Source organism: Dipodomys spectabilis, unplaced genomic scaffold (genome assembly GCF_019054845.1).
Source record: "Dipodomys spectabilis isolate Male_0828 unplaced genomic scaffold, ASM1905484v1 ptg000290l, whole genome shotgun sequence".
Lineage (NCBI taxonomy): Eukaryota > Metazoa > Chordata > Mammalia > Rodentia > Heteromyidae > Dipodomys > Dipodomys spectabilis.
The window spans coordinates 1,560,242-1,571,269 of NW_024870967.1; the positions used below are offsets into that span (position 1 = coordinate 1,560,242).

Below are 11,028 nucleotides of genomic sequence, written 5' to 3' on the forward strand. Positions count from 1 at the left end.
TCCCTTTCTTGGTTCTCATAGATAATATGATTGCTCCATAATTATCCTAATTTATTTTGCTTTCATATTTTTGGTTGCATCATTTCAGTTTTTGCTCTGCCATTTCCCAAATCATTTATATAGAAGGCGTTATTTCCTAATTTCTCATTCCTAGAATAAGCTGCACATGAAGACATCACTGGTCCTCATTTTCAGTGTGTACATTTGAATACGGAGGAACACCTTTCCTCTGCTCTCCATCAATTCCCTACTCTCCAGTGAGAATAATTTCGAATAGTAAAATTGGAAAAAGAGAAAATAAATCATGGTGAATAAACAGTTGCGGAAAATTCACTGGATATTTCTGACCAGTTCAACCAATGTGAACTATTAGGAAAATACATGGACACCTCATTCCCACTGGCACTCAAAGTTTCTGGTTAGGCAATTCTTAGGAATATGAAGAACAAGATGAAAAAATAAGGAATGATAACAATTGCAAGAAAAAAAATGAAGAAGGATCCAAGCAAATTTCTTCATTGGGCTGCCAAAAATATTCGACTTACTACAGTGCGGAGACTTCTTTCCCAAAAGGCCACTCATGTGAATAGTAGGGATGACGATGAGTATACCCATCTTCATCGAGAAGCGTACAGTGGACAATTAGACATTGTCAGTGAGTTGGTGTCTCAAGCGGCACATGCAATAACTGTAGATGACTGGACACCCCTGCACAGTGCATATACGTGGAATAATACCAGAGTGACTTCTTTATTACTTCATCATGATGCAGATACCAATGCCCAACTAAAGGCCACTTGTCCCCCTTACATCTTGCTGCTGAGAATTGAGCTAGCAAATATATGCTTGATTTCCTTCTGTTGAACCATTATATAAAACCAGGCCTGGAGAACAACATAGAAAAAATTGCATTTGATATTGCCAAAAGGATAAGTATGTATCACTACCTCTATGAAGTTGTGGAAGGCTGTACAAATTGTTCACCTATGTCCTAATGGTCGGGTTAAGTTTCTTAAATTTCAAAAATGCAAGTCGATCTTTTGTGTCCCTACAAAATATTTTCACAATCCAAATAAGAGCAATATATTCTATTTTGGTCTGTCATGGGGCTTGAACTCTGGGCCTGGGAGCTATTTCTGTGCTCTTCAGCTCAAGGTGAGTGCTCTACTACTTGAGTCTCAGCTCCACTTCCAGTTTTCTAGTGGTTTATTGGAGATAAGAGTACCACAGACTTTCCTTCCCAGGCTGCCTTGGAACCATGATCCTCAGATCTCAGCCTCTTGTGTAGCTAGCATTATAGGCATAAGCCACATGTGCCCAGCAACACCAATATTTTACTGTAAAAATTCATGGATTCCGCAGAATTCTTCCAAGTGAATTGCCTGCATTGGATGTCAAAATGTATTCAATAGTTTTTGTATACATGTATAATGATTTCTTCAGAGTTTGTGATTTTTTAATCAGAAACAATTTTAACTTACCTGTTGAAATGAGTAGTACAGAAACTAAAATATTTCTGGTGCTTGTCTGAAAAAGTATATTTTAAAATATTCTATATTCTATGTTTGCATAATGTTCATAATTTATTTTATTTTCTCCTAGATATACTTTGAATTCTACATTATTTTATAATATTGAGGTTCATTAATGTGTTCTTTCTGATTGTATTCCATATAGAAACAGTTTGATTCCTTTTTTTCTAGGTCTTAATATTATTTTGCTTTGGGATAAAATGACAATGTTGTCTAATTTGAAAAGTTTTGTAAAGTTTATCCTATGTAAACGCCTTTCTGAGGTGAATATTTAATACACTGATGTCAAACTGAATTTAATTATATGAATTACGTGTATTGTTACAGTTGTAATTTTGTTTTAATAACTGTTTTTCATTTCTTGCATCTGAAGAATGAAACATATGGAATACTTCTCAAATTTTCATGTTATCCTTGTGCAAGTGCCATGTTAATCTCTGCATTGTAATTTGAGTATTAGTGCTGCTGAAGCATGTAGTATCCTCTAAATTTAAGTAGTTAATGATGCAATCTTTATACAAGCCTATATCTATGGGTGCCTACTTGTAACAAGGAAACCGTATTGTTCCTAACAATGCTATCGATCTTATTTCCCTAAAATTCTGTGAATAGTAGAAAAAATTATATTGATCAATCAATTGCTCACATTTGCAAATTTTTTTGTCAATGACTATCTTAAGTCTTTTTATTTGGAATTTGATCATACTCTCAATTATTTATAGATAGGTCCAAAGGTGATGGCTTTTTCAAGTACTTATTTATTCAACTGTGTTAGCTATGTGGACCTAATGGATTCAAAGTAAGCATTGCTTAAGAGCTACTTCTAAACTTCTTCAGCTGATATTTTCCCAAATGAGGTGTTACTGGCACAAATGTCTACCTGAGCCTTTACCCTTCTTCCATGTGGGAACAGACCAACCAGAATATCTTACCCTGACAGCATAGATTGTCTTACTAGAACAAAACTAATCTTGGTTACAAGGGATCATAGAGAGATGAACAGTTCAAACAGAACTGTTCAGACTAGAATGTATTTTATCAAAATATAATTGTTTATTATACCTTCCATTTCAAAAGTAGCTAAAGCCAAGAAGGTGAAAAAATTGTTCATATGCATGATTACTTAATGTCCTGGCCTGTCTATCATCCAACCAGGCAGGAACTTACACTACTGCCTTTTTATCACCAAATATTTTCATAGTTGCGGGAGAAGTCCATATGTTTCTCCTAGTTATTAGGCATTAAATTGATACTGTTTTAATCACAGTGTTTCCTCTTGCCTCCATGCTGTAAATCTACAAATGGTAAATCTTTAGGTCTAACTCTATCAAACACTAAGGTAGAGATAATGGAATAATACTTTAAAACAGAGTTGCCTTTGATACAGTAACTAAAACAGAACAATGCAAACCTGTGCCTTTTAATTATATTATATATAATTATATATTTTATATTTATATGTGCTGATTTTATATTTCACACAGTAAAACTTACTAGAATTAGTTGACAATTTGACAAATAAATTGATATTTATTTATTCCAATAAATAGAATTGGAATATAAATAATTAGGTTTAAAATATATATTAGATATAAAAAGTATCAATGCAATGTCTTTAGTATAAACTTGTGATACATTCTAACTGTTCTTGGTCTTCTGAATCCACATGGTAAAAAACAATGTTTTCCTCTAATCTATAATGCATTTTACTCTGCTGCTCTGTTTATTGTTTTAACTGTCTTGTCCCAAACTGTTTTTCTCCATATTTCGGAAGCATTCCTATTGATTATACCCAAATTTTGCTAAGATGTCTAAAAAAACATTATCCTTCTGCAGTCCCCATGGGTCCTAGGATCCCAGGTCCCAGTTACCTGCATCATCAGATAACAGGGGCAAGACTTCTCACCAAGGCCCATGCAACACGTCAGCACATAGTAATTGAAGACCAACCTCAATTTCTCATTTCCTATATTTCAGGGTCCCAATTCCTTGAGATGCAGGTATTAGCAGTAAGCAACTGTGGAATGCAAGGCAACTTAAAATGAAGAATGAAATAAAAAAATTTGAGAGAAAGTACTGTAATTAAAACATTCAACTTATAGATGACCAGCCCATATGAGTGAACAAGTTCACAAAGTGTCATAAGATTATTTTTAATACCCCTCCCCTATGATTAATGAAGGATTTTATTCCAACATAAGTGGGCCAAAAAATAGTTCCTTGAAGGATAGATCCATAATTGGTCTACCAAAGCCCGGAAAACTTGACTTAGAGGTCAAATGTAATTCAGAAAAATATTTGAAGCACTAAGGAGTGCTTCAAAACACTGGGACTTCAGTACAACATGGTTCTGTGGTATAAAAATGTCACTCTCAAACCAATGATAATCTACATTTAATCTTCTGAAAGTGTATTCCTTTTCAAATAAACTTTTTAAAATCACATTCGTCAAAATGACATTTTACAAGTTGATGATACTTAGTGACATTACAAGATTTTTAAGTGTAGGGAGCAAGTTACAATAGAGTTGAATTATTTACACAGCACTAATGCCAAACACGTTCAACCATTCATTAAAGTGTAGAAATAGTACAACCCACAATTTGTGTTTTTCAGTAAGGGCCTTCCAGAAATGTGTTAAATAGGTTAGCCTCCTAAATTTCAAACCCAAACGTGAGCTAATAAATTTCATCATTTAATAAGGTACACTTTAAAAAGTCACAAATAGTTGCCTTATCATATGTTATTTTATGTTTTCCCTCTATCTAACATAGTAAGAAATATGACTTTAAGTCTTGAATATGGGTATTCATCAGAGATATGACAAACATAATATCTGTCTTCTATTTTTATCATATTCCTCTTTTGGAATAAATTTTAATTTTCTTCTTTTTCCAAAACTTATAGGCAGTAGAAAATATTATTCCATGTAAAATAAAAGAATCACTCCATTGTACAAAGCCATTTATAAAAATTCGTAGTTAGGAATACATTCTAAGCCATTTTTGTAACTTTCTTTTTGACTAAAGATTAATCTTCCAAATGGATGAGAATAAAATCTTGTTTAGGTGATTCACCTCTCCAGTCTCCAGCAAATTGTTGCTGCAGATGAATCAATTATGGAAATATAAGCTGACATCAGTTCAAGAATATGCAGGATTGAAAGTCCATGGAATGCATATAAACCATTCAAAGTATTAATAGACAGTTTAACACAATGACTATCAGGAAGTTGAAACCAGAGAGGAATTATAGTAAAGACATAGAATGAATGAAAAATGAACAAGGGGCAAGTACAGCTAGAATATTCAATGTACACATATGATAAAGGAAGTGGTAAATTGGAAATAAATCTTGAAGAAAGGGTTGGTTGAGAATGATGGAAGGAGTGACTCCGATCTAGGAGCATTGGACAATTAGATGGATATATTTAATTGTAAAACAATTGCATAACCTTTTAAAATTCAGTTAAAAAACACAAGAAACAAAAAACAGAAAAATCACAACCAAACAGCAATCTCCAGAGAGTATTAATATGACCTCTCAAAATTTTAATCAATTAATGAAGGGCAGTCTTGGGAAAAGCAAACAAAACTGTTCAAAGAGAGAAGTTTGGGATAGGGGAGAATTTTGAACAGAATTAGATAGATTGTCTAAGATTATAAATCACCTCCATCTGCTGCAAATAGTATCTTTCTTCTACGAGTTTTCTGTCTGAAGTGGATAATCCAGTCCTGAGACACACTTGGTAGCTTGTGAGGTTAGAGTGGAAGAAACAAGATCATGAACCCATTACTCCACTGGAGAGAAAACAATACTCTATATTTTCTCTAATATCTCTTCACTACTCTTTCTTCATACTTTTAAGTCAATTGATTTTGAATTATATTTTTCCTTCTTTCTTCTGGCAAAGTAATTCATTAAATATTATTTGCCATTTTCTTCTTTCATGCTGTTTAATTGGCCATTGATATTTAATGAGTCCATTAAATATCCCTCTTGCATTTGGTTGCCATGAAACAACATTTATGTTAATGAGGAGAAATCTAATGTAAAACTTTGTCTCCAGAATACAGCCCTAGAAGCTGTGATCACAAATATTCGGCTATTTTTTTTCTTTTACCTTAAAAGACTTCTTGTGTATAAAGTGACCACAAAAATAAGTACTCCATCACTTGTTGGTTCAATCAGAATTGTCTAAGCTCAAAAATATATTTTCCTAACAAGATGCTGATAGGAAACAAAAAATACTGCACTTTTATCTTCTCTTTTAAGGTTCTCCTTAGATACTATATCAGGAACAGTGAAGTTATTCTAGGCAAAATTATTTCAATAGATTTTTTTCTCTTGGTCTTGCATTTGTTCACCAAGATGTATGGAGGAGAATAGAGTTGAATGACCCATACCTTGGAAGACAGTGTCTGTTACAAAAGGACAATGCTTCTATGTCCTACTTCTATGTCTTCCTCTTAGCTCTTGCCGGAGTTCCAATTAATCACAGCTTCTTGGCTTCATGTCTAGTGAAGCTGAAGGACTAGATGGGCTCCACCACTGTTAAATCTTCATTATTTCTCTTTTAAAACTCTTTAAGTTGCCTCATTTGGACGTTGAATTCATTTTCATGTCTTCATTCAATCAGTTCTGCATTGTAGTGAGCCAAATAGGCTCTGTAAACTCACTTTAGGGAGTAAAAATACTAACACAATTTATATCAAAAAGTTTTGGCATTCCTTCACTGCTGAATACAATATGCTTAGCTAAGTCTTCTATGAAAATTTTTTTTATTAACTTTTCCATTTGCTCAATTCTCTTCTGAACTTTTTGGCATATGTAAAAACAGAAGTCTTCACTATCTCATATTAATAAGGATATCACTTTTGTGAGCCACATAGAAATGTGAAATTATTGGTTGGAAGTATCCAATCAGATTTTTTTCTGTGTTTCACTGCTTCACATCCAAAGACATTGTGGAAAGTGTTACAAACAAAAATGTGTAATCCCAACACCTTCTTTCATTGTGAAGGGCACTTTCTCCCTAAATATTTTGACTCAAATTATCTTTTTCAGAGAATTACTCTTTGGTAATTAAAGGTAAATTCACAAATTTTGATGCCTTATTTTTTTAAGTACTTTGAATTTAAATTCCAATACAACCTTGTGTCAAACAGTGAAAATATATTTCCTGGGTAAGGAAAATTCCAAGGGACCCTACAGGATTTACAAGTTTGTTTGTTTAGTGTGAAAAAGAGACATCTTCATCCACATTGCTCCCTCTCTACTAAGTCTCCTTGGATTTCTTTGCATGAAAACTATTCTTCCAGGCAATTTAAATTTTCGTAATAGGCTAAGTTGTTAAAATTTTGAACAATTAAAATTTACCTGTCATAACTTTAAAACTCTTGAAAATCCTTTATCAGAACCGCGAATTCACCAATCTTAATTCCACCGTTACCATCAAAAAGTTAACATGCTATTTTCATGATATAGTATCCATGCAGCTATTATATTCCAGTGGCTTTGTTATGCATATATATAACCATATTAGCTGATGCTAAGCAAAATTAATACCAAGATATGTAACCAGATTTTTTCATTTGTGGTTGTTGTTTTTGATGAACTATGTGATTTCTGTTTTCTTTGGGTTTTCCTCCTATGGTTTATCCTTCTGGTATATCATTTTGTATTGTATACACATTTACCTTAATTAGCGAAGGGAAGAGGAAAAGCATAATGGTGAGACAAAGGACAAAAGGCAAACCAATGCAATAGCAATACTCACAAGACAATATATTGGAAATGCACATTACAACTTGTGAGGGATGAAGGAGTGAAGGAAAACTGTGAGAAAATGAGAGAAGGTTAACAAATTTGAAAAGTTATGATTTAATACCTTACAATTACTGTAACCCCACTGTACATCACTTTGATAATAAAATTGAAAAATAAGTTGCATAAAATATAATTTCACTGTATTGGCACAGGAAATAATATTCTTTATGTAATAATATTTTAAAAATCAATACTATTTGGCATCTAATTTGAATTAATTACCCCTTATTTATCAGAGGGTCATCAACTTGAATGTTATCCAACTAGACAATATTTTCACAATATACTTGCCAAATTTTTCAAAAAAGAATAACTTTAGTATTTTCTCATTCTAAAACAGAAAACCGTTTAATGCTATGGAAACCCATAACTTTTAAAAGTAAGTAAGTTGTTAAGAGGACAGAATATATGCGTTCTTCAAAATTCCTATGACTAATAACTACTCATTTTTAAATTCTCAACATTTCTGGGAGATTCCAAACAGTACCTGTTCGCATGTTATATAATTTTGCAATAGATGTTGTTTCCAATGGGGTGTTACAGACTGAGAAGTCAACAGAAAAATAGCCACATTCTGGTAGAGGATAAAACTATGAAGCATGTGTAATAATTAATTCTTCAAGAGTAAGCTATTGTTTATCAGAGTAAGCTATTATTTCTATGACCATCAATCCCAAGATTTATGCCATAAAGTCATCCTAGCCCAACAGTTTCCAACTTTTAAGGGGCACCTTAAAATTCCTTAATTCACATCATGAATACCTTATCTCTATTTTGAAAAAATACTACACCTCTGCTAATATGACGCCCTCCTAGTTCTGAAAAGAACACCACAATACATTGAGCTGCATCATTTTTCCTCCACTAGTATTCTTGAGATCAGAATATTATTTATATTTATACTTTTTTAACTATCATAGATATTCAGGATGCTAAGATAAAAAAATTATGGTTCAAAGCCCACCCAGGCAGGAAGGTTTCTTAGAATCTTATCTCCAAAAAAATTCTCCACAAAAGCAAGACTCAAGTGGCACTGAGGTTGAAGTGGTAGGGCATGAGACTTGAGCATCAACAGGCTCAGAGACACTGTCCAGGCCAAGAGTTCAAGCTCTAGGATGAACCAATAAAACAAAAACAAAATTGAAAACAAACCCCAAACCTAGCATTTTTCTCCATGTATACAGAGGCACGTAAATAAGGAAATGACTTCCTGTGTTACATATAGGGAGAAGAAAGAAGATGTCACACAATTACTCTCTTCATACCATATTAAACCAAACCCTTAAAAAATTGGTTTTTCTAAATGTATAAATTAATGTCATCCATTTTTTGGCAACTCTGTCTAGATTATTCACATTAACATAGTATACATGAACTGTGGGAAATATCTATTAACTATGTTCTAATTATAACTCTCTTGAAAGAATATATAGACAAATAGAATGCCAGAATCATTTGTGAATTTTTCAATTAATCCCTCTACTTAAAAAGAATTTTGTAGTATACTATAGAATATGAAATTACAAACAAAACCAAAAAATATATTTTAAATCTAAATTCTAATTTAACAAGGTCTACAAAGTCCTACATTAGACGAACTTTGTTATTTCTCCAGGCTTAAGCTTTTGTAATCCTTCAACATTAATTTGGAATCCAACAGAATGAGGCTTACTTACTTTTGCAAATTTTTGGATGGGAATCATGAGCTATTTTTCATCTAGGAATGTTCTGTAATGAAGAGAGCACTTAAACCACAAGTGAGGATATATATGAGTTGCATTCAATAGGAAACTTGACTTCTCAAAACATAATGACAAAATTAGCCCAAACTTCCAACTGTGTATTCCTTTTTTGTTGTTTGATTTGTTCTACTGGGACAAAATTATTCTACCTGGTCCAGGGAAGGTATCATTATGTAATTCCACTCTCTAATCTCCTGTTTGAGTGCTAGAATTCCAAGCTTGTAGCACTTTGCCCTGCCATAGTTTGTTTATTTAATCTAGAAACAGACTAGCAATTCTGAACTTCTCCTATGATCTTATCCACTAGACTGAATGCTCAGACTGTTTATGTACTATTTTCAAAGATGTTTTAACATTTGACACAGGATATGAACATTTTCAGATGCACCTGCCGGGTTCCCTGATTCATTCTACCATGGATCCTATAATAATAATGATTACTTGACTCTCTTACTATCTCTGGTCCCTACCTATGTAATATTCTCAACTTCTGGGGGAAAGTTCACTTGAAGGCTTTCTAATATTTAAAATTATCATTTGATTCTAATCTTACACAGGACTTATTTTCTATTGTTTTCTAACTTTTCTACATATTCTGAGAGTTGTTTCATTTGTATCTTTTTGTGTGCACCTATAAGTGCCTCTGTGTGTATGTGTATGTTCGTATGTATGTATGCAAAAACCTAAAGCTGTTATTCAGCAATGTTGCTCATGACTGGTATTCCAGCTTTTGGCTGATTAATTATAGGTAGTGTCTCAAAGCCTATACTGTCCAAGCTGGATGCAAATTGAACTTCCCAGACTCCTTTACATTTTTAGGTTTTATTTTTCCAGGAGTATCAACTTTTAAACTTCAAACACTTTTGTGAGTGTAAAGTGTAACCTGTAGCCCAGATTTTTAACTCAAGAATTCATATAAAGATAGACGAACATATACATTACATATCCTGAGTGTACACTGTTAGAAATGTGATCATAAACCAAGTTGTTGTGAAATCTGAGGATTGGGGTTTAAAGCCAGCACGGGTAGGAAAGTCCTGGAGACTCTTTTCTCCAATAATTACTAGAAAATTAGAAGTGGCACTGTGGCTCAAGTGGAAGAGCCCTAGCCTTGAGCTGTGTTTCAGAGGGACAGCAACCTGTCCTATATTTCAAGTGCCACAAACAACAACAACAACAACAACAAAAAGAATATAAGAAAAGGAAAGAAAAAGAAATGTGATCTTAGCCACCAGGTTCATTGCTAGTATAATTCCTGTTCTCTCAAGATGGATTCTTTTTTTCCAGTTACGTCGACTCTCCTATATCTGACTTGCATTGGAAACAGAATCATTCTTCCATTCTCCTTTTTGCACATTTACTTGATTAGCAAGCGTGATTTAGAAAGGCAGTGGCCTCATGCTTCATGTTCCACTTAGGAGTAATGCTTTCTCTTATATCACTCCCATAAATCTACATATTGGATTTGGCTTTATTTTTTCAATGTTTTCTTATTTGTTGAGTCTTCTATATTTTATTGAACACTTATACATAAACACAGAACTTCTTTTTCTCCTATAATTGCTATTGTTTCTCTTACTCTTAACTCATGTATACTTGGGAAATTAATGTACAGCACATAGACTCACAAAAATGATCTGAGAACCTTCTTCCCATTTAAAATTCACCTTAATTTACAGAGCACATAGGAAGTTTGAACAAAATGTTCTCATGGATAATGTATTTGTAAGCAATTTAAATTTCATTTCTCTTTACTAAGTTGTCTCTGAAACACGTGTTACCTCATGGCCAAAAGTATCCTTGTGCTATTTCAATGAAGCCAGAAAACATTCATTTTTTTCTGGAGCAGCACTATAGATTGTTACTGGAAGTAAGTGGAAGTAACTGTTACTGGATGTGGAAACTGATCCTAGGAGAGGAACTGA

General features: G+C 33.2%; 1 pseudogene; it reads right to left on the bottom strand.

Moving 5' to 3' along the window:
* Nucleotides 1-1,909: 1,909 nt before the first annotated feature.
* On the bottom strand, nucleotides 1,910-2,006 carry LOC122126916 (annotated as a pseudogene).
* Between the last annotated feature and the right edge of the window lie 9,022 nt (nucleotides 2,007-11,028).